This window comes from Myotis myotis, unplaced genomic scaffold, assembly GCF_014108235.1.
Source record: "Myotis myotis isolate mMyoMyo1 unplaced genomic scaffold, mMyoMyo1.p scaffold_m19_p_34, whole genome shotgun sequence".
Lineage (NCBI taxonomy): Eukaryota > Metazoa > Chordata > Mammalia > Chiroptera > Vespertilionidae > Myotis > Myotis myotis.
In genome coordinates, this window is record NW_023416340.1 from 127,319 (window position 1) to 151,811 (window position 24,493).

Genomic DNA, 24,493 nt, shown 5'->3' on the forward strand with positions numbered 1-24,493 from the left:
TGAGCTCAGAGGCAGCTCCCGAGGCCGCCCTGGGCCTCGAGGATGGAGAGTTACTTAAGCCGGGCTGGCTCTGGCCAGTGTCCCTAGGGCCCGGCACAGGCCTGGCACGGAGCAGTCACTCAATAAATCCTGGCTGCTGTTTGCCAGGGGTGAGGATGGCAAAGCCTTTGTGGAATGCGATTTGGCAAGGCCCACCCACATCTCGGTGCAGCTTCCCTTTGCCTTAGCAAGTCCTCTTCCAGGAATCTGGCTGGTGGAAGCACTCTTGCACAAGCAGCAAGCGACTGAAGGTGTGGCTACAAGAATGTCAGGTGGCGCCACTCCCCAGCTCAAAAGCTCCCCATGGCTCCCATCTCCCCATGGACGCCAAGCCCAAATTCTAGTCCAAGATGCAGAATGGAACCGCTAGGGCAGGGGTGGGGAACGTCCGGCCCGCGGGCCGTATAAGGCCTGAGAAGTCATTTGGTCTGGCCCTGCCCAGGCTTTAGGGGTGAGTTAATTAAATGTCTGACCAAATACAGCAGGCGGATTTTTAAGTTGATAATTGTGCATGGCCCGGGAATGATGTTATAAATATCCAAATGGCCCCTGGCTGAAAAAAGGGCCCCCACCCCTGCTCTAAGCAACAAAGAGGTAGTGTGAATCAGCTCACAGGGGGGGTAAGAGGGAACACGAAATTACTCAATTCATCTAAGGGAGGCAGGAAATGAGAAAAAAGGAACAAAGAGCATGGGCGATAAACAGAAAACAAACAGCAAGAGGCAAGATTTAAATCCAGCCGCATCAGTAACACCGGGGACAGCGAATGGTCTGAGCCGGCGCTCTCCACCAAGTAGCTCCACTCCCAAGCACTTTTTTTTTTTTAAATATATTTTATTGATTTTTTAAAGAGAGGAAGGGAGAGGGATAGAGAGTCAGAAACATCGATCAGCTGCCTCCTGCACACCTCCCACTGGGGATGTGCCCGCAACCCAGGTACATGCCCTTGACTGGAATCGAACCTGGGACCTTTCAGTCCGCAGGCCGACGCTCTATCCACTGAGCCAAACCAGTTTCGGCTCCCAAGCACTTTTTAAAAATATATATATTTTTATTGATTTCGGAGAGGAAAGAGAAATAGAAACATCAATGATGAGAGAGAATCATTGATCGGCTGCCTCCTGCACGCCCCCTACTGGGGATCAAGCCTGCAACGCAGGCATGTGCCCTTGACCGGAAATCGAACCCAGGACCCTTCAGTCCGCAGGTCGACGCTCTATCCACGAAGCCAAACCGGCTAGGGCTCCCGAGCACTTTTAATACAGCTGGTCCAACTGAGATGTGCCGTGAGTGTGAAATATACAACAAATTTTGAAAACTTAAGAGTAGGAAAAACAACGACTGCATAGCAAGCGTTAGTGAGGGTGTGGAAAATGGGAATGGGAATTGATGCAGCCACTGTGAAGAACAGCAGTTCTTCAAAGAGTTACACACAGAATTACCGTATGACCCAGCCAGTCTACTCCTAGGTTATATCCAGAACAACCGAGCCCTGGCCCGTGTGGCTCAACTGGCTGCGCTTCCTCCCAGGCACCCAGAAGTCCCGGGTTCGATTCCCATTCAGGACACATGCCCGGGTTCTGACCTCCATCCCCAGTAGGGGGTGAGCCAGAGGCAGCTGATCAATGTTTCTCTCTCCTCGATGTTTCTCTCTCTCCTCCTCTCCCTTCCTCTCTCTCTGTAAAATTAATAAAAACATCCGGGGGGTGGGGGGTGGGGGGGCAGAACTGAAAGCAGGGCCCGGACAGACTCTATGCCAATGTTCAAAGCAGCACTATTCGCAATAGCCAAAAGGTGGAAACAACCCAAGCGCCCACCAACAAGCAAGTGGGTAAACAAAATGCGGTTGTACACAGACAATGTCATGTTACTCAGTCATGGATACACGCCACCACACGGATGAGCCTTGAAGACGTGACACTCAGCGAATTAAGCCAGACACGGAAGGACGAATGCTGTATGATACCACTTACATGAGGCACCCAGAGCAGGCAAATCTATGAGGACAGAAAGCAGGAGAGACGTTACTGGCAGAGGAGGGAGAGGGTCTGTTCAGAGGGTCGAGTGTCTGTTGGGAATGACGAACCAGCTCTAGAAATGGATCGTGGCTCTACCTGCACAGCATCGCAAACACACCTGTCACTGCATCGTACACTGGAAAAGGGTGACACTTGTGAATTTCATGTTATGTGTATTTAACCAACTATAAGACATCTCATTAATGATTTTTATATTGATCACAGGTTGAAATGATAGCATTTTGGGTATATTAGATTACATAAAATATATTCACACTAATTTCCCCTGCTTCTACGGTGGCTACTAAAAGATTTCAAGTAACATACATGGTTAGCATTTTATTTCTACTGGACAGCAATGCCCTTAATATTAATATGCTAATCGTCAGATGGAGACTATCAGACTATATGCTCTCTGCAAGAGACACACTAAATAGAAAGGTACATCTAGGCTCACAGCAAATACTGGAAATAAACTTATAAAAAAAATCCATAAGGTAGAGGGTAAATAAATTATGGATGACCGCCCCGGCTGGGCGGCTCAGTTGGTTGAAGTGTTGTTCCATACACCAAAACCTTCCAGATTGCTGACATGGAAATAATTTTAAGACATTTGTTCAAGTTAAAAAGTAAGGATAGAAGAATTCATATGGTATGGATGCTCAAAGAAAAAAAAAAAAAAGTATGCCTAGAAAAGGGGGTTGAAAGAATACAGTGCAATTGGCCCTGGCTGGGTAGCACAATTTGTTAGAGTGTAATCCCAATACGCCAAAAGTTGTAGGTTCGATTCCCGGTCAGAGCACATACAAAAAGCCACCAATGCCCTGGCCGGTTTGGCTCAGTGGATAGAGCATCAGCCTGTGGACTGAAGGGTCCCAGGTTCGATTCCAGTCAAGGGCATGTGCCTGGGTTGTGGGCTGGATCCCCAGCAGGGAGTGTGCAGGAGGCCACCGATCAATGATTCTCTCTCATCATTGATGTTTCTCTCTCTCTCTCTCCCTCTCCCTTCCTATCTGAAATCAATAAAAATATATATATTTTAAAAAGCCACCAATGAAGGCATCAATAAGTGGAACAACAAATTGATGTCTCTCTCAAGTCAATTAAAAAAAAAAGTATACAGCACAAACTCCCCACAGAGGTCCCCTCTATGGAGGGGGGCGGGGGAGAGACAGTAAAAAGAATTATAGTGTTCTGTGACTCTTTCCTGTGTAATAATTAATACACACCTTCCCTCAAATTAGCCGACCGGAAGCGAAGAGCTAAGGAATCTTATTTTAGCCGGAGCAGGGGCACCCAAAGTCTCAGACTGGCAGAGGCCGGAAGCAACTGCAAACCGGGGGAAACCACGTTTGCAATTCAAATGTGTGGTCCGGGAGGGCAGGGCCTCACCTGGGAGCCTTTTAGAAGCGCTCAGCCACAGACCCACTGAGTCAGAACCCACACTTTAACAGGCCCCCAAGGAATCCGCGGCCAGGTCAAGTCTGAGAAGCTGCTGGTTGCTGTCTGCACCAGTGGGCACAGACTAAACGCTGGTTACTGACAATAATAGCAATGACAGTGAGAGTGATCAGCTAGCACTTATTTCTTTATTTTTAGTGTGTTGTCGTTTTTTAATATATTTTTATTGATTTCAGAGAGGAAGGGAGAGGGAGAGAGAGATAGAAACATCAATGATGAGAATATTCGACCGGCTGCCTCCTGCACGACCCCTACGGGGAATCAAACCCGCAACCTGAGCATGTGCCCTTGACCGGAATCGAATCCGGGACCTTTCAGTCTGTAGGCTGATGCTCTATCCGCTGAGCCAAACTGGCTAGGGCTCAACTAGCATTTATAACGTGCTTATATGCCAGGCATCTGACAACACGCTATCTCAAATAAAATTCCACAACATTCCCATCATTAGATAATTTAGGTAAATCTGAGACCTCATATCTGCTGTCCCAACCTCCAAAAATCTCTAAAAACCATCCTTTTCCCTCAGCCTTCAAGAATCACTCAGGGACAGACCGGCCTGCAATGCCATCCTTTTGTGTCCGTCTCAGTGTCAACAGCCCCAGGCCCGTCAGCAGCAGAAATACTCCTTGCTGCAGAATCTTAGTATATTTGGCCGGGGAGCTTGCAAGGCACTCCCCACCATCATGTGCTGAAATATTCTGAATTTTGAAACACGATCCCAATTAGTGCCACACATAGAGCACTTCTGTTAACATGCGATGTCACTTAGCTGACCTGCAAGAGGAAGGGATCAGGCCCCTCTCACTGATGGGGAAACTGAGGCTGAGAGAGGCGGGGGCCCTTGCTCCAAGTCCCTCAGCCGGCTGCAAGCCAGATGGGCCAAGACCCCTCCACCCCATCCCTTAGGTCTTGCTGACTCATACCAGCTTGTCACCCACCCAGACTCGCTCACAAGCTCACAAACTCACACACATCCTCGGTCTGGGGAAGCTGGGGCGGTCACGGTTATGCTAATGAAGACACAAAGGAAGGCAAAAGAGAAAGGAAGGAGGGACCGCACCCTGCTGAGCGGGGCTTCCAAAGGCTCAGTTGAGACCCCAGCTGGATCCCAACCCAAAGTGGGGGCAGAAGGGTGAGGGCAGCTTCCAGACTGTGGGCTTTCTCATTTTGGCTCCAGTAACAAGGAAGTATTGAGGTTGTATAGGTTCTGCGGCCTGACCACCATTTAGCAGCTGTGTGATTCTGGGCAAGTCACTGAACAGCTCTGTGCCTCAGTTTGTTCATCTGTAAAATGGGGATGCTCACTGCACCTAACCTCCTAGGGTCCTTCTGTGAGTGAGTGCGTCAGTGCTTAGGAAGGGCTTAGACCAGTGTCGGGGCAGTGCTAGCTGTTATTATTATTATTATCATCATCGCTATGGTCACAATCTATGTAAAGGTCTTAACCGGATCCACAAGCGCCCCGAGATCCTTTGCCAGATTTGGGGAGAGCCAAGTGTGTATTTCTCGGGGAGAAGGTCTGTAGTCTCTGACCAGATTCCCCCAAAGGACCTGACACCTCTTTTCCTCAAACTGCGAACCCCAGCATGCTCTTAACCTCAGGCCAAAAGAGGGTGGGCCAGTAGACGGGACTCAAGCTCCCCCGCCCCCACCGCCAGGCCCCCCTCAGTCCCCTCTCCTCCTGTCTCCAAGCAGGTCCACGCTGGCTCCTGGACTCCCTCCCAACCGCACAAGCATCTTTCCTCTACCTTCATACCTCTCTCCCCTCGCCTCCTCACCACCTCACACTCCTGGGGCCAACTACTGCCTCTTCCAGAACTTTCCTTCACTCCTTTCCTTCTCTCTCCTGAGCCTGTGAGCCTGCTCAGGTCCTGAAAACCCAATCTCATGTGCTCCTCTCCTCCCAGCCTGGGCAAAGGCCGCCTGGCCCCTCGTTTATGCACTAAATGCCGATTATGAGCTTATTCCGAGTCAGGTCCTGGGGACGAATTCTGTCCCGGGAATAAACTAAGTGACGCGAAGGAAGCTGGACAGGGCCAACGAGGAAGGCTCCCCTCGCAGAGGCCTGAGAGACAGGAAGGAGTTGGGGGAGATCTCTGCAGGCAGAGGGCACAGCATGGGAGGGAGGACCAAGCTTTGAAGAAGGCAAGGTTAAAGGTGAGAGATGAGGTCAAGGAGATAAGCCAGGCCAGACGGGAGGGGTGCTGTCTGGGAGGTGAGAATCAGATGTTTACTCGAGAGCATGAAGGAGCTAGAGAGCGGAGGTTCTCAACCTGTGGGTCGCGGCCCCTTTGGGGGTCGAACGACCCTTTCACAGGGGTCGCCCAAGACCATCGGAAAACACATATATAATTACATATTGTTTTTGTGATTCATCACTATGCTTTAATTATGTTCAATTTGTAACAATGAAAATACATCCTGCATATCAGATATTTACATGACGATTCATAACAGTAGCAACATTACAGTGATGAAGTAGCAACAAAAATAATTTTATGGTTGGGGGTCACCACAACATGAGGAGCTGTATTAAAGGGTGTCGGCATTAGGAAGGCTGAGAACCACTGGGTTAGAGGATAGCAAGTATCTCCCTCCCTCCCTCCCTCCCTCCCATGGGGCCATCCTTCCCCTTCCATGGCTCTTCATTATGTTCCAGTCTGGCTCCTGCCCCCACTACCCATCAAACCCAGGGTGTCTTTGCTTCCAGAACAGCTGCTTCCAACCCAGGAAGCCCAACCTCAAGTCCATTTAAGCTGAAACCTTTCCAGAAACTCCCCTACGTTGTTCCTGAAACGTGACTGCGCCTGGTCCTGATCCTCCTCCCTCTCTTTCTCTGTTCTGCTCTACACATGGGCGGCCACCTAGGCTGATCCTCAACCCTCTCCTGTCCTCTCCTGGGAACTCATCCCCATCCCTGGGGCCCAGTTATCACTCAGTGTCACCGCCTCTCACTTGAGACCCCTACAGGTCACTCATTCACTCTCTGACTCTCTCCTCTCTGCATTCCTCCACGAGCCAAGAGGTGTTAGGTTTTGCTCTCTGGGGTTTGAGTTCCCCAAACTACCAGCGCTCTATCATGTCCCAAGACAGGGCAGCTGCATCCACCCAAGTTGTTCAGGCCAATGACCTCGGGTCACCCTAGACTGCTTTTCTCGTTCCTCCCATCAACAGAACCACGGCACCCCAGGTGCCAGCCTCCATGTCGCAGGCCCTCCTTCCCCACGAAGCTTCAACTGGCGTTGTGCAGAGCACCCCACGCTTCTCTGCTGGGAATGGCCTGGAATCCAAAGCCTGCCCCCAGAAGCCCCCTCCTCCAGGAAGCCTGCCCTGATGCCCCCACATACCCCAGAAGTCATGTCTCCTCCCAGCCTCCACCAGCCCAGCTGACCAAGATACTGATCTCACACTGCAGGGAGGATGGGCGTGTACTGGGCTTCCCTCCTGCCCTGTCCCGAGGGCAGAGCTCTAAGGCCAGGCACACAGAAGGCCCCCAGTGTGGGTCTGAATTAACGAGTAGAATCCACCTGGATTCAAATCCTTGCTCTACCAGCAGCTAGCTGGGTGACCTTGGACAGGTCACGTCACCTCTCTGGGACAGGGGGATGCTGGCCAGCTGGGAGTCCAGCCCTGGTTTGTAAGCAACTCTGATGACTCTACCCCACATGGCACCATAGCTGCTGGGCCAAGCAACAGACGACATGGACAAGTGGCAACAGGAGGTCCTAAAAGCAAGGCGCCGAATGGGAAAGACCCAGAAGGAGAAATAAAGCAGAATCCTCTCTATAAAGCAAAAACCCATTGCACAAAGCCAGCGACTGCCAGGGCACAGGAGAACAAAAAGAGACACTTAAATCCACAGGCAGGTTGCCGGAGGAGGCAAGGGAAGCGAACGGGAACACGGAATTTTACATGCTTACATGTAAGTGCATACATACACGTATCCAGGTGACTAGTCTAGATCGGGAGGGGGATGGGTCACAGAGGCGGCCTCGTCTGTCGAGACCCACGCAGATGCAGGCGTAGACTCCGCGCGTTTTACTGTACGGGAATTATACTTCCGGGATAGAGCTGTGGGGGGGCACACACCTCCGAAACTCTGTGAAAGGGGGAGCGTGTGCACAAAAGCAGGGTCACAGGCCCATTCTGGGGACAGAAGTAAGGACCGTGTGGCAAGAGGTTGCTAAGCCGAGGGGAGTCTGGCCTGGAGGTTAAGAGCTAAGAGCTCTTACAGAGGGTCCCCCCTCACTGAACCTGGGGGTCCACACTCAAGGATGGGGGAGGTGCCGTGAAGAACGGGAAGGAAGTTATAGTCGCAACCACCCGATGAGCAGGAGCTCTGGTGTCGCCTGCCCAGCACTTCCTGGGGGGACACCAAGCAGCACACCCTCTGGTAAAGGGCTCGGGGAGCTTCCACCTGCGCAGGGGTCCTGGGGGAAGGGGCCCCCCTCAGCCTCCAGGGCCCAGGGGTCATTCACAGGGTCCTGCAGCCACAGACATCCCCCTCACTCTGCTCCAAGGCTGCCAGGCTGGGACCCAGGGGACACTGCAGGCTGGGATGGGGGTGGGGGGGTCACCTAAAGTTAACGAAGTGCCAAACACCAGAGGCACTTTGAAGGGGAACTACTGAGGGATGGAGGGAGCTAGAGGAGCCTGTCTGGGCCCTGGCCGGCTAGCTCAGTTGGTTAGAGCGTCGTCCAACGTTGCGGGTTCGATCCCTGGTCAGGGCGCATACAAGAATCAACCAATGAATGTATAATTAAGTGGAAAAACAAATCGATCTCTCTCTAAAAAAATCAGTAAATTTTTAAAAAGTTATCTTTAAAAATAGAAAGCATCCCACATCTTGACTCACTTAAATCTCATCACCACCCCGGGAGGGGAGTTCTGTTACAGATGAGGAAACGGAGACCCAAAGGGTATCTGACTGCCTGGGACCGCGCCTCCATTTAAAATGCGAACACTGAGCCCTTGCTGGGTAGCCCAGTTCGTTAGAGCATCGTCCCCGATGCACCAAAGCTGTGGGCTTGATCCCAGCCAGGGCACAGACAAGAATCAACCAACGAATGCATAAATAAGTGCAACAACAAATCAATGTTTCTCTCTCTCTCTCTCTCTCTCTCTCTCTCTCTCAAAATCAATAAAAATAAATAAATAAAATGCCAACATTGATTGCTTAGGTTTTAGGGAGAAAGGCAATAAAAATGTGGGTCTGATCTCACGGGAGACTTTGCTACTTCTCTTAATAATAATAATAATAATAAATAATAATAATAATCCCACTAACAGTTTTTGAGCCCTTGCTATATGCCAGGCATTGCACACCCGTGAGCACGTCTGAGGTGGGTCCTCTGTTATTCCCATGTGTTCCAGATGAGGAAACTGAGGCACAGAGCAGGGAAGCCCTGTCTGTCTCCAGAGTCACGCCGCGGTGCCTGATGCCAGAGCAGCCTGCTATGTGTCGTCCAGTTCAGAATGCCAACATTGTTCCCATGTGCCTTTGGGGAGGACAATGGGGACCTTTCAGAGAGGAGAAGTCAGCCTGGGTCCCATGGGAGAACAGTGATCATAGCGAAAATAGCAGCAACCTCAGTTGCATGCCCGGCCTGGGAGAGCTCTGCCTCGTTAGGCCCTCCCAGCAGACCCTACAAGGGAGCCGGCCTGAGTCCATTCTACAGACAAGGAAACTGAGACCCAGGAAAGGCATCACTTGCCCAGAGTCATGCTGTGATTAAGAGGAAGAGCCACGCCGAAACCGGTTTGGCTCAGTGGATAGAGCGTCGGCCTGCGGACTGAAAGGTCCCAGGTTCGATTCCGGTCAAGGGCATGTACCTGGGTTGCGGGCACATCCCCAGTGGGAGATGTGCAGGAGGCAGCTGATCGATGTTTCTTCCTCATCGATGTTTCTAACTCTCTATCTCTCTCCCTTCCTCTCTGTAAAAAAATCAATAAAATATATTAAAAAAAAAAAAAAAGAGGAAGAGCCAGCATTCCCTCCCGTGCCTGCTAATTTAGGGGGGTTCACGCTTCAGCTGAGTTGAAAAGGCCCCAAGAGAAAGAACTGACAAAGAATGACAGACACCACCACCCCTGGCTGTACGGCTACCTATGGACTTTTAAAAAATATTTTTTTTTATTGATTTCAGAGAGGAAGGGAGAGGGAGAGATAGAAACATCAATGATGAGAGAGAATCATTGATCACCTGCCTCCTGCACGCCCCCCCCACTGGGGTCGAGCCTGCAACCCGGATGTATGCCCTGACCGGGAATCGAACCGCGACCGCCTGGTTCATAGGTTGATGCTCAACCACTGAGCCACGCTGGCCAGGCTACCTATGAACCTTTTATGGATGTTCGTTAACCCGCACAACAACCTTCCAAAAGTAGGTACTGAGATGAGCCCATTTAATAGAGGGGAAAACCGAGGCCTAGGGTAAGCAAGCCTCTTGGCTGCAACCATTCAGCCAGGAAGCGGCAGAGCCAAGGTTCGAACCAACAGACAGTTGGCTTCCCACACCCACGCTCTTGACCTCCACACCACCTGGCAAGCGCATGAAACAGGCCACAGGCAGGAGGAACAGGCAAGGAGGTCACAAGACACAAAGACCCCAGGGATGGACAGGGGGCACGAACTGGGCAGGAAGGGGAACCACTTCAAGATGCGGCTGCCCGGGGACCTCCTCAGAGTGACCGAATGACAGGTGACAGGTTCAGCATCCAGCAACGCCGCTTCCCGGACGTTATCCCACAGGCATGTCCATTTCCCAACAAGACACGCGGAAGCATGCCTTCCCTCCCTGCGCGCAGAAGCTTTTGGAAGCATCCCCATGTCAAGTCGAGGAGGGTTCGCCCACTCCGCGGAACACCATGCAGCCAAGAAAAAGACGAGGAAACGCTGTGTGTGCAGCACCGTAGTGTCTCCCAGGGAGCTGAAGTGAAAAAAGCCCCCTGCAGAATGATGGGAAGCGCGCGCTACCGTCTGTGCACAATAAACATTTTTAGACAGACACACAGATGTGAATGTGTGTGTGCAGAGCATCAGAACTGAGGAGCTGCGTCTGGGGAGGCAAGCCGGGGCCCCAGGGACGCCAGTGGAAATGGAGGAGACTTACTACTTTGAATGTGTCCCATGTGCCTGTGTCGCTTAGAAAAAAAAAGAGAGACGGGAGAGAAAGAAGTTGCTTCCTCCTTGGGGACGCACAGACTACCCGACAGAACTCGTCAAATCCCACACAGCTAATCCAGCCCCCAAAACAACACTTACCTTTCGCCTCCCCCTGAACTAGGTCCCAACAACCTAACTGAGCCCCAGGGCCTGACACACAGTAGGCCCTCAGGAAGTTTCACTGCGGAACAATTCAAAAGACAAAGGCAGTTTCCCCTGCTGCTCCTGCCAACACCCTCCCCACCCCCCCCACCATGAATACACAAACTACACAAAACTAATTGTCAGCAAAACTAGAAATGTCTTAGCAAACATTCTCTCCCCATTGGGGAAACTTACATGGCCCCCGAGACACAAAGACTTCAGTCAATGGGGACAACACTCTAACGGTGGGACTCCAGGCAGGGGCGAAGTCTAGAGAAGGAATGAGGAGGGGCGCCTTGGGGACAATTCAAGTAAACATTTCCCATGTGTCTCTCCTGTGACGCACCCTATGCTGGGGAGCCAGCTCTCAGGCAGGCCCTCGCCCTCCAAGAGAGGGGACAGACCCGGGATGAAGAGTGAATAAGTGGGGCGGGGGGGGGCACTCTTTCGGATGGAGGGGGAACGCTCTGCACCGTGGATGTGTAGTTCAGGATCTTCCTATTTCTACTAAGAGTGAGAGTGCCTGATGGGGGGAAGGCCCCAAGGAGACCAGGGCGAGGGGACCACGCCCCCCAGCCCTCTCCCCTGCAGGGCAGGAGAGCGAGCAAGTCAGCCCCCCATTTTGCTCTCCAAGCCCAGGCCGGCTGGAAAGGAATGCCATGCTTCCCTGTTTCCAATTAACTTCCCCACCAGCAGTCCTCTGCATTCTTGAGACCAGGAGTCAAGGCAGCTACAGGGAGAGCTGGGAAGGCTGGCGGGAGCTCTGCTGGTGGCTGGACCTGGAGAACCCTCCCCACCCCCGGGGACACCCTCCCTTCCCCACCCTCCCCCACCCCCGCCCCAGGGCTTGGCACTGACCTCTTGGCCCCTCCACAGACTCACTGGAGCTGAGAAGGGGAAGAAGACCCCACATCCCCAGGGAATGCCCCAGAGGCCTCTGGGAAGGAAGTCAACCGGGAGGGGGCAGGGGGAGGGCATAGGCCTGTCCCTCGGGGCCTTACTCCTGCTTCCCCCTCAAAGTCAATCTATTCCTACTTTCAGGAAATGCGCAGCCTAGAGGGGCCTCCAGGCCCCCTCCTGCTACCCACCCAGCGGTATTACTACGTATGCCTGTCATCTCTGGGAGGAAGACACTGGCGCATCAAGGAGAGGACAGCAGTTGGGGGGCAGGGGCTCCCTTAAAATGTGGCCTTCCCAGCTCTGCTGACAAGCATGGAGCTCGTCTGCCACAACCCCAAGCCATGGCCCCGGCTTCCCGGGAACTCAGTTTCAGTAGTGAGGGAGGTGACACAGGACCCTCAAAGGTGGACTCAGCACCAGTGAATGCTGAAGTGGGAGGGCCCCAGGTCAGACAGGTGGAGGGATATGTCACGGAAGCTGGGAATTATCTAGAAGCAGAATTATCTGCAGGCGGGCCTCACCAGCCACAGGAACGTCCTCAGGGTGAACACCTTATATGATCTCCATAAAACCCCCAGCCCCAGGCAATCCTCCCCACCCTACAGGCACCACCACATCCCACCCGCTGAATGAGAAATAAAAACAAAACGTTTGGAGACACTTTCACCCGCTCAAGGTCAGCTAAGGGAACTGTAATTATCCCCATCTACAGAGGCGGAAACTGAGGACGAGGGAGGGAAACGACCTCCCTAAGATAACAGACTGGGAGCAGGAGTGTGACACCAGGCCAAGAGGAGACTGGGCAGGAAAGCGCTCTGCCCGCTGCAGCAGGGTGCCATGGAGGGCCACAGGGCAGAGGGACAACCAGGTCCCCAACAGCTCAGCCTTCCTCCCTGCAGGCTTGAGAAGCAGCAAGCCAGGGCAAGTCCCGGCTCAGGGGGAGAAGAGGATGGCAGTGGGGCTGGCTCCTGGGTGACTTCAGCCAGGCCTGGGACATCCCCTTGCCCTGACTCACACACCTCCGACTCTCAGCTGGGCTACAGGCGAGATGGCCCTGCCCTCAGCCCAGCAGCCAGGTGCACTCTGACAGCTCTGTCCAGGGATTCACTACATTGGAGACCGTGGTCAACTGAAATCAAAGGGACCAAGTGCCCAAGAGGGGTACAGGGGAACCTAACAGTTTTGAACGGAGTTGGAGAAACCTGAGAGGGTTACAAATTGGGGCTGTGTGACCCTGGGCACGCCACTGAACCTCTCTGAGCCTCCATTAGCCTGCCTGCAAAATGGGCTGATAGCAGTCCCTACTTCCTCCTCCCATTGTGGCCGCTTTGCAGCAGCCCTAATGCTCCCTGGGTAGAGAGACGAGCTGATTTCCAACTCCTAGGAGTCGGGGAGCTATGGGGAAGGGCGGGGGAGGTCAATGGACCCCTGAAGTCCCCCCTGACACCAGCACCTGGGCAGGGACTAGTTCCTGCTGTCACCTCCCCTGTTCTCCCACCATCCCCGAGGTCAGCGTTGACTCGGCCTCACCCCTACCCCCGCCCCAGGTGAGGGTTTGAAAACTTACAAATCTCAGGCCTTTGGTGTCTCGGTGTTTCTACAAACTGTTTCCCAGACAAGCGCCCTCGGAAAGATGTGAGGGAAGTGCAGGCGCTCGGTACCAACCCAGATCCTCGTTCTACCATTGGAGGGCTGTGACAAAAGGGGCTGCCAGTCCCGGCGGACGGAAGGCTGGGCACGGACTGCAGCCCCGGGGTCCGGGAGCCCCGGAGGGCCGGGACCTGTCACCCCCGCCTCCCTCCCCCAGGAGCTGACACGGCGGCCTCTGACCCCACCTCCCGGGAAGCTCAGCTGCTCAGAACCACAAAGCAAAACAAAGGGGCGCGGAGAGGAAGGAGCCACCGTGCCTCCCAATCACCGCGGGCGCCCGCGCCCCAACCCGCACCCTCCCGCGGCTCCTCGCCCGCTGCCCCGCTGGCCGCGGACCAAGGCCTGGGCAGCCCGGGTCCCTTGTCTCCCCGCGGCCGCCCGTGACAGCAGCCGGAGAAGCAGCCCAGGGGCAGCCAGGGATGGGAAAACCAGATGGCTCCGTCCCCCCTCCCTCCTCCATCCCTCCCTCCCGGTGCCCGCGGGCAGGCGGCCCTCCGCAGGGGCCCGGCTCGCCCGGGCTCACCCCAGGGAAAGGGCTGCCTTTGTCTAAAGGTCACCACCCGAGCGCGGTGCCCGGGCTGGGCCCGGTGCCTCCCCTGCCCGGGCCGAGGGGGTGGAGGTGGGGGGCCGCCCCAAATCCCGGGAGGTGACAGGGGGTCAGGCTCCCCTCCCTCCTCCCTCCCCCTCCCCGGCCCCCCTCCGGGACCAGCCAGCCCGCTGGGGAGGGGGTCGGCTCCTTTCCCCGCCGGGGGTGCGGGACCAAGTCAACTCCTCTCATTGTTTAGGGGCGATGGGGAGGGGGGGGACCCGGTGGCCTCCCTCCACCTCCATCCCTCCGCAGCTGGCCGGGGGCCCCGTTTCTCCCCGGCAGCCCCGGGAGACATTTGGGGAGGGGGCGCAGGGGCCGGGCGAGAAGGGGAGATGAGGTCTCGCCGCCTCCGGCCGGGAAAGCACCGTCCGCTGCCCCGTCGCCCTCCTCTTCCCCGCAAGGCCGGGGAGGGCGCGGGGAGGAAGCCCGCGGGGCCGGGGAGGGGGTCTCCCGCCCCTCCCCCCGTGGAACGTTAGGTCTCGCCTCCCCGCCGCTCCATTGTATCCCCGGCAGCCGGCGGGAGGGCCGGGAGGCACCGGGCGCCGGGTCTGGGCAGGGAAGCCGGGTGGGGGGGTCCCCGCAGGCTCGGGGCGGCGGTGCTGGTAGGAGAGACGCGGGGGGTGGGGGCTGCCGGGGGCGGTGGGCGCCGAGCAGAAAAGGAGGCAGCGGACGCTGCGCCCCGGTTGGGGGGCTGAGTGTGTGAGTGCCGGGGGGGTGGGTTCGGCCCCGGCTCCGGCTCCCCCCACACACACCCTCGCCTCCAACCCCCACTCCCCCCTCGCTTTTGCGCCCTGTCACAGCCCCGACTCGCAGGTAGAGAGAGTTAAGAGATTTAAAGAGAAATTGCTACATTGTGAGAAACTCACCCTGATGTTTGAGCAGCCGTCGGCGCGGGGTCTCCGAGACGGCCCCGCACGGGCTGCACAGGGAGGACCCAGAAGGGGCCGACCGGCCGGGCCGGTCAGCGCACTGCCTGATCGCATGGCGGCCGCCCGGCAGCCTCCGCCGGGTCCCCGCCGCCGCCCTGCGCCGCGGCCCGGGCGCCCCGGCCCCGCGCCCGCTCCGGGGAGGACCCCTCGGGTTTGCAAAAAAAAAAAAAAATTATTTTTAATTAAATGCAAAAGAAAAAAAAACCTTTACAGGTTTTGTGTTCCGCCCCCCCTTCCTTGTCCTCCTCCTCCTCCTCCCTCCGCCCTCGCTGGGGGCGGGGCCTTGGGAAGCCCCGCCCCTCTCCCGGCGCCGAGCGGCGGGCCCGCCAGCGAATGAGAGGCTGCGGCCGCGCCGGGAGGGGGCCCTTCGCTCCAGCACCGCCCCCTCCTCAGCCCCAGTCCCGGGGGTTTGGGGGCGCGCCTTCTCAGACTCCGGTGGAGTCCGGCGATTGCCTCTCACGGCGCTTGGCGTTGCGGGAGAGCTAAAGGGATGTGCGCCCCCAGACCACGGGCGCCCAGCCCGGCTGGGAAGGGGTCGCCGTGCGCCCTGGGCGCGCCCCCGGATTCGGGCGAGGGTCGCCGGGCGGGAAGACGCGGTGGTTTGAAAAGGCAGCGGGAGTCGCGTATGGAGCTGGAGGGAAGGTCTCGCCTGTGAATCCGCGGAGCCGGGAGTCCTAGCCATAAGGTGGAAGGTGGCGGGGGCTTTGGGGCGACTGGCCGGGACCCCGGGCTGGCTGATCGCTCCTCCCCGTCGGTCTTGGCCGAGCCGCGTCGGCCTCGCGGAGGGCGCCGGGGACACGGGTCGGCCCTGCTGCAGAGCCGGGCTGGTGGGATTCCCAGGGCCCCACGTCGCCGCGATAGTGCTGGGCCCGTTTCCTCCCCACCTGGCCGTGGAAGCTTCGCGGGCGGGACACGGAATCACACGTTCATCCAGGGAATGCATGGTGAGCGCCTACTGTGTGCCCTGTGCCGGGCCGAGGCCTGCCCTCCTGGGGCGCACAGGGGCACTTAGGATCCCTGAGTACCTTCTGTCTCCCCAGTGCCTAGAACAGCTCCATGCACACAGAAGCTGCTCAGTAAATGTGTTGAATAAACCAGTGACTGAAACATACTAGTATCTCTATTTTTTAAGCTTTAGCATTTACTTGGTGTTTTTGTGACCCTGTTCATAGTATTTAAACATTTCTTTTCCTTTAAAAAAATTTTGTTAAGAGACCACAGTGGCCCGGGCCGGTGTGACTCAGTGGTTGAGCGTCAATCTGTGAACCAGGAGGTCAGGGTTCGATTGCGGTGGGGGGAGGGGGGGCCGTGCAGGAGGCAGGCGATGTGTGGTTCTCTCTCATCATTGATGTTTCTATATCTCTCTCTCCTTTCCTCTCTGAAACCAACAAGAAGTATATTTTTAAAAATGTAGATCTTCCCCTTGAAAAAAAAGCAAGGTTTTGAGGGAAAAAAAAAGAGAGAGAGACCACAGTGGTTAAGAGCCCTGACCCAAGTCAGTGAGCCCCAGTTCACATCCTGCCTCTGCCACTTCCTTGCTGCGTGACCTTGAGCAGATTCACTTTTGTGTGACCTTGAGCAGATTCACTGCCTCCATTTCCTCATCTTTAAATAATAGGCCTCACTTCATAGGGTCATTCGGAGGAAATGAGCTATGGAGAGAGCTGCACCTCGCAGGAAGTGCCAGATAAAGCGATGGCTGTTATTATTATGAAAAAAGCAAACTTATCAGTTTCAAAAGTGAACACATGGGTTGCCCCCAAACAAGAGAGTGGTCGACCGCTGTTGTAAGTGGCCATGCACTGCACGTATGTGTCCCTTCGGAGGAAGAATAATAGATACACTGACACTTTATTTTTGTGTAGTTTGCCCTTCCATTGGCTGTGATTGAACTACACCTTGGGTATTCATTAGCTAGTGCCAAGTACAATGTTTCCAATCCTCAGTGCTGCCTCCAGGGCAGAGACCTCTCATAACCCCTCATCTGGAGGCTTTTAGCTACTCCCATCTCATAGTGCACAAAACTACATTGGCTCTGAGAGGAGAAGGGTTTTGCCCAAGGTCACACAACCAGGAAGAGAGACCTGAAATCAGCTGGGTGGCACCTTTGTCTCTCATAGCTGCCAGCCCCTGGGTATATGGAACTTGAGGAATGGCTCTCTCAAAATTGACAGACTTGAGGCATTGCGAGGGGGACGGGGAGGGGGTGACCAGGTTTATTCATTCATACAGGAAATATAGTTTAAGTGTGTAGTGTATGCCAGCAATATAGTAGTGACCAAGAGCACCCTGGTCCCCCCTGCTTCCCCAACACACACTATATATTAGGGAACACAGATAATGAGCAAGGAAGTAAATAGGTCTCTTAGCCTTGCTTTCTCCCCACCTCCATGGCAGGTCCCAGGTTTCCTGGTGCATTATGGCATCCCTCACCCCTAGAACGGTGCCTGGCATTCTATTCTGCTCAAGAAAAGTCTAGGTCCATTGAATAAGGAGAGAAACCATACCCACTCTCCCACAGACACACCTGGTCTCTTGGGGGGATGGTCTTGAGGCCAACAAATTGGAAGGGGCCTGGCTGGGTATGAAGGAAGCCAACAGATAGCCAGCCCCAATCGAACCGGAATCAGGGTTCGATTCCTGGGGGGGGGGGGGGGGGGCGCTTGCGGGAGGTGGGCGATGTGTGGTTCATCAAATGTCCAAGGCCAGTGTAGGATCAAATAGGGGCTCAAATAGAAGGAGATCTGTCCTTTGGGGGTGACACCCCACTTCCCTTTGAGAAGCAGATGCAAGTTGCGAGTTTCAGGTTAACTGAGTTGGCAGTTGACTCAGATAGGTTAATCAACTTGCCCGGGACGGCCCTGCCAGGGTAGGGACTAATCCAGTATGCCTAGGTGTCACCAACTTTGTCTCTGAGTCACCAAATGAATTGTGGGCGGATCACTTCTTCAGCTCCTCCAATTTCTCATCCAGCCAATGGGAATGTATAGTCAGACACCAAAATCTGCTCCCAACCATTTTATTATGAAATTTTAAAATTAAATTTATTGGGGTGACATTGGTTACTAGGGTCATTTAGGTTTCCAGTGTGCATTTCTGTGATACCTGATCTGTATATTACATTGTGTACCCTCCACCCAAAGTCAAATCATCTTCCATCACCATACACTCGGCCCCTTTGCCCTTTACTACCCTACCCCATACCCTTCCCTCTGGTAACCACCACACTGTTGTCTGTGTCTATACGTTTCAGTTTTATACCCCATATTATGACATTTTTTAAACATGGAAAAGTTAAATATATTGAAACCTAAATACCCACCATCCAGATGTGCCTGTTACGCTATTTGCTTCTCCACATCTGTGCATCTATCCATTCATCAAATCCATTTTATTTTTAGATGCCTTTCAAAGTAAATGGCACGCCGGTGTGGTTCAGTGGTTGAGCGGAGGCCCGTGAACCAAGAGGTTGGCGGGTGGATTCCCAGTCAGGGCACAGGCCCCGGTTGATCCCCAGTAGGGCGCATGCAGGAGGCAGATGATAGAGCAGATCGATGTTTCTCTGTCATTGATGTTTCTATCTCTCTCTCCCTTTCTCTCTCTCTCAAAGCAATAAAATCTTTTTTTTTTTAAGTGGCCCACTTCTGTTTACCTCCCCCTGAATAAATACATCACGAAGCAGGTAACCCTAACTCCCTGTTCTGAAAAATTCTGAGGACTGTAATAAGAACCCCCTGCGCTAGGTGCTGGCTTTTATTTACACTTCAATTCTCTCCTCTTTCTGTGAAAGAGAAAAAGGTTCAGAGAGGTAATAGATTAGGATGGAAGAAGATGCCCCCACCCTTCCTAGACCAGCAGTTAAGCTGCTACCCTGGGCTCTGGGCACAGGATCCTTGCCTGTCAGTTTAGGACTTAACCCCACAGGAATCACAGGGAATAGACACCTCACGAATGTTTGCTGATGGAATCAAGGGCTCCAAAAAAGCTTGCTGTGAGGCAAATGGCTTCTCCTCTAGGCCTTTGCAGCCAGTCAATAAGCATAGCCCTATCAGTGGTTCTCAACCTTCCTAATGCCGCGACCCTTCAATACAGTTCCTCATGTGGTGACCCCCAACCATAAAATTATTTTCGTTGCTACTTCATAACTGTAATGTTGCTTCTGTTATGAATCGTCATGTAAATATCTGATATGCAGGATGTATTTTCATTGTTCGCGACCCACAGGTTGAGAACCGCTGCTAGATATTGCACCGAGGATCATGAAAACCCCCTGCTCTCAACATGACCTTGGGTTTCTGGGTCCCTCACCTCAACCTTTAATAGACTGTTATAACTGTAACTGTGCAGCTAAACAGGAGTGTCAGGAACACCCCATTTGCTGTGGAAGGGTCCCCAGTTCATGGCACAACTAGCCTGCCTTTTTCCATATCCAGCGCACTGGCTCCGAGTCCCTCTTGCGATGTTAACGCTGCAGCCAGGAGCGCTCCCCTCCCCGCAAGTGCCACAGCGTTTCCGGTCCAATCCACTCGCACTTGGGGTCCTCCGCACCCCACCAGCTACCCAACAAGATCCCTTTACTTTTAACGGCGCCTTGCACCTCCTACCCGCCCAGCAGCCCAGCTCCTACCCTGCAAGACCCTGATTAATGTCTAGCTTGATCGTCCTCGCTTTCCTGAGGTTTTTGTTTTTTGTGTGTGTTTTTTTAATACATGGGTTGTGCCTCTGAAAGTCTTAAACAATGCCCACCGCGGTCCTCCCTCGCACCGGCAGCTGCAAAGTTGAAAACTCTGCAACCCAAGTTCTGTTCCTTGGTCCGGGAAGGGTGCAGTTTTCAGCCGAGCAGCACACACTTAAGATCCGTGTGTTTTTCTGTAATGCATATAAAATATTTCAATAACACGGGCGAACAAAACAAGAAAAAGCCTTGCCCAATCCTAAAATACACCTGGCGCCCTTCCACGCTTCCTTCGATGGGGCCTGAGAGGAGAAAGTTTCCATCACGGCCTTTTCCGCGATCCGAGTTTTAGCGCCGGGCGCGGGAACGAGGGGAGGATCAAAGGGCACAGATTCCAGGGCGACCTGCGCCCTCCGACCGCGCCCTTGAAATAGGACGGGTAGAGCCGCAGTGCACACCCCGGCTCCCAACCCGGCCGCCGCTCCGAGAACGGAGACCTGGCGAGGCGACCGAATCAGGCAGCTGCGAGCCCAGCCCGGCCTCGGGTCCTCAGCGCGGCAAGTGCGGGGGGGCGGGGTCTGGCCGCCCATTGGCCCAGGCCTGGGGGTGTGGCCACCGCTCAGACCCGCCCCCCTCCCCCGCGGGGTCCTGTGAGCCTCGCGCCGGCCCGAGGTATTATGCATCGGAGGCGGGGCCAGGGTTTGTTTACACGTCGCGATTGGTTGGATTTGAATCGCCCCGACGGGGGCGGGACTCGGAGGGCCGGGGCCCTGCCTGACAGCTTCGGGGCTGCCAATGCCCGCGCTGCCTGCACCGCCCAAGCTCTGGGAGCGCGCAGATCGGGGTGCCCTCGGCCGGCGGATGCGAGCAGCGGGCGCCGGCAGGCTGAGGCTTCCGCCCGTTACGTGATAAACACTACCCAAGGGGTGGGGAGCATGGTTTTTGTTTTCATAGAAATGCATTAGGCAAAACAAACTTGGAAACAATCTAGCTGTCCGCGGATGGGGTTCTCCAGTAAGTTGTGGTCCGACCCACAATCGGACACGAAGTAACCGTAATATGAGGAAGCAACACATGAACCGGCACGAAATGAGCTATGTATCCAGTCGAGGGGGGAAAAGCAGACAAGGGAGCAGAGTATGTATTAATATGAAAGGTGCGGGGTGGGGGGTGGTGTGTTGACAAATACAAGCTTTGCTTGTTACATGCCCAGAATATCTATCTTCCAAAGAAGAAAAAAAAAATGGTAACAGCAGTTGTCTGTGGGGAAGGAAATAGGGTAGGTGGAGGGTAGATCTTATTGTCCTTTTGTAAGTTTGAACCTTGTATCATCCATTCAAAGAAACACGTAACAATGTAAATAAAGCGGATAGAGCATCTGCAGGAGGACTAAAGGGTCGTGGGTTCCATTCGGTCAAGGGCAAGTGCCTCGGTAGCAGGCTCAATCCCCTGCCCTCCCCAGTTGGGTGCGTGCGGGAGGCAACCAATGGATGTGCCTCTCTCACATCGAAGTTTCTCTCTGTCTCTCGCTCTCCCTTCCACTCTCTCTAAAAAATCAATGGAGCCGAAACCGGTTTGGCTCAGTGGATAGAGCGTCGGCCTGCGGACTGAAGGGTCCCGGGTTCGATTCCGGTCAAGGGCATGTATCTGGGTTGCGGGCACATCCCCAGTGGGAGATGTGCAGGAGGCAGCTGATCGATGTTTCTTTCTCATCGATGTTTCTAACTCTCTATCTCTCTCCCTTCCTCTCTGTAAAAAAATCAATAAAATATATTTTAAAAATTTAAAAAATAAACAAAAAATCAATGGAAAAATATCCTTGAGTGAGGATTAACAACAACAAAAAGATTACATGGGGAGGTGGGCAAAAGGAATGAGAATGGGCAGAATGGTTGCAGGTTACAGCCGATTCGGGCTGGGGTATGGGAGTACAAAGGGCGGGCACCCCCAGGATTGCTCCAGATTGCTTCAGCAACAGGTTGTTAATCTTCCCACGATGCTAGGCAGCAGGAAAGGAGAATGGACTGCATTCGGATGTTTAACTCCCATGTCTCCAGGCACACAACTCTCACCAGGTTGGAATGTGCTTTCTCAGAACAGAACAATCATGTCAACAGAGCGTGATTAGTATTTCTAATAATGATGGCCAGTCCCCACTATTCTATTTCTGCCCCTAACAAGTGCAATGGCATGGGGGTGGGGGGAGGCACGCTGGGAATGAATGTCCTCACCTGTTCACCAGATATCCAGACCCAGATCAAGAAAGTGGTTTTAGCCAAAACCGGTTTGGCTCAGTGGATAGAGCGTCGGCCTGTGGACTGAAAGGTCCCAGGTTCGATTCCGATCAAGGGCATGTACCTGAGTTGCGGGCACATCCCCAGTAGGGGGTGTGCAGGAGGCGGCTGATCAATGTTTCTCTCTCATCGATGTTTCTAACTCTCTATCTCTCTCCCTTCCTCTCTGTAAAAAATCAATAAAATATATTTTTTAAAAAAATTTAAATTTAAAAAGAAAGAAAGAAAGAAAGAAAGAAAGAAAGAAAGAAAGAAAGAAAGAAAGAAAGAAAGTGGTTTTATTTGTTGCTTTAACATCCCAGCCTCAAGGGGGGGCGGGGGGCACTTCCTGGTTGATGCTTGTGGGAAGGAGGAGGAGGAGGAACAGGCCTGTCTTCTTAGGGAAGAGAAGGAAAGAGTCAAGCCTCGGAGAGGACCCTTTAAGGGAAGCCATGCCAGGGTAGAGGGGAGAGCTGTCTGGCTTTGATGCTTATTATTATGTTTTGCTCCAGGAGATCTGGAGAAGAGGATGCAAAGGACTTCCTGCAGCTAATGAGTTGGGGCCTGTTACAGAAATTAGTTGTAAAGGCTTTCTCTGTGTCCGTAAGTCCGCCACAGGGTTTGTGAAACGTGGTTTAGACAGCTGTGCAGGTCACACATGCCTGGAGTGAACATGTACTGGGCCGTGAGATAATGCAGTTACAAGTAGGATTTACCTATGCCGTCCCAGGTACACAGATAAAGTCAGTGAGTGCCCCGATGACCCTAGCACAGGGGTGGGTAAACTTTTTGACTCGAGGGCCACAATGGGTTCTTAAACTGGACCAGAAGGCCAGAACAAAAGCATGGATGGAGTGTTTGTGTGAACTAATATAAATTCAAAGTAAACATCATTACATAAAAGGGTACGGTCTTTTTTTTTTTTTTAGTTTTATTCATTTCAAACGGGCCGGATCCTGCCCGCGGGCCGTAATTTGTCCACGGCTGGTCTAATCTCATCCCTGGTTTACAGATGAGGAAACTGAGTCACAGAGAGGTTACAGAATTGCCCAAATCAGGAGCCACAAGGATTCGAACTCAAGCAGCCCTGGTCCAAAGTTCATACTTTTTTTTTTAATATATTTTATTGATTTTTTATAGAGAGGAAGGGAGAGGGATAGAGAGCCAGAAACATTGATGAGAGAGAAACATCAATCAGCTGCCTCCTGCACACCCGCCACTGGGGATGCGCCCACAACTGAGGTCCATGCCCTTGACCGGAATCGAACCTGGGACCCTTCAGTCCGCAGGCCGACACTCTATCCACTGAGCCAAACCAGTCAGGGCCAAAGTTCATACTTTAACCACCATATTACACTTGCCCCTAAAACGTTTCTGGCTTTTGTTGCATTGTTTAAAAAGATATATGAAGTTCTGAACACCTGAAACCTATATGATTTTATTAACCAATGTCACCCCAATAAATTCAATACGAAGGAAAAAAGTTATATGAAGCTTGATGCAGATTCTTTTTTGGGTGTGAAGGCTGAAGAATTTTTTTTAATTTATTGATTTTAAAGAGAGAGGGGAAGGAAGAGAGAGAGAGAGAGAGAAACATTGGTTTGCTGTTCCACTTATTTATGGTTTCATTGGTTGATTCTTATATGTGCCCTGACATGGGATCAAACCCTCAATGCTGGGGTCCAACCCCAGCAGGTCTAGGGGTCCCCAAAGGTGTGGACAGAGTCGGCGAAGAAGGAATGACACGGAGACAGCGTTCAGATGATCAGCAGCCTAGCCAGGATCTCTAGCCAAGTTCTGGTGTTTATTGTCTTGTTACATCTGTATTTATACAAGTTGATTTTAATCCTGTCAATTTCTATTGCAAAGGTTAGGGCGTTTCTTATCTCCATTCCAGGGAGTAAAGATTAGGTAGCTTAAGCGTGATTGTTTGTAGTTAAAGTGATTAACTACCCGCCTGGCACTTAGTTAAGGGGTTTTATCCCCTCCCTAACTCCAGGGAAAAATCCCCACCTGGGGAAACAGCCTTTCTGGGAGAGATGACCTTGGCTAAAACACATAGCACTAAGGGGAGCAAACATATTAAGAACAGTATGCTATATATGCCAGGTCCCTTGAAACATATGCTGTGCAGATGTTTCTTTCCTGCAGCAACTGTGTCAAGCAGCAAGGATGGACAGGCTTCCGGCACCTCAACACTGGTATATTGGGAGGACACTAACCAACTGACCAACCTGGCCAGGGCAAGAGAATTCCTGGTGGTTTTCCTTTATTCTATACCAGGGCCAATTTCATTTTGTGAAGTTCCTTTCACAAAGGCAGAGTTTTGCCCTTGGCCCTCCAACCCCTCTCACCAGGAAACGCGTGTCTGGTGCTTCCTGTGTACCAGGCACACTGCTCGGCCTTTCATAGACGTGAGCTCAGTGAAACCTTCCAACAGCCCTGAAGTCAGAGTCGTCATTCTCATTTCACAGATGAAGACTCTGAAGCACAGACAAGTTAAATAACTGGCCCAAGGTCCCACATCTCTGTGCAAAAAAGAAGATGAAGTCCAAGAATGGGTCCAGCCGCCGTGGCTCTGTGGTTGAGCGTCAACCTGTGGACGAAAGGGGCCACATGCTAACCTGACAGGCTCAGGGGAGGCCTGCAT

At 53.3% G+C, this 24,493-nt stretch overlaps 1 protein-coding gene across 3 annotated transcripts in view; it reads right to left on the reverse strand.

Annotated features, from left to right (window-relative positions):
* The window catches only part of BICRA (BRD4 interacting chromatin remodeling complex associated protein), a 78,980-nt gene extending 63,956 nt beyond the window's left edge, over window positions 1–15,024 (reverse strand). Inside the window, exons 1-2 of one of the 3 annotated variants that reach the window (XM_036302897.1) lie at window positions 14,833–15,023; window positions 2,013–2,036 (exon numbers count right to left, since the gene is read on the reverse strand). The gene's annotated coding sequence lies outside the window, so the exon portion shown is untranslated. Of the gene's footprint in view, window positions 1–2,012; window positions 2,037–14,832 lie in introns of all 3 variants that reach the window. The other 2 variants (XM_036302898.1, XM_036302896.1) reach the window with 2 other exon arrangements.
* Between the last annotated feature and the right edge of the window lie 9,469 nt (window positions 15,025–24,493).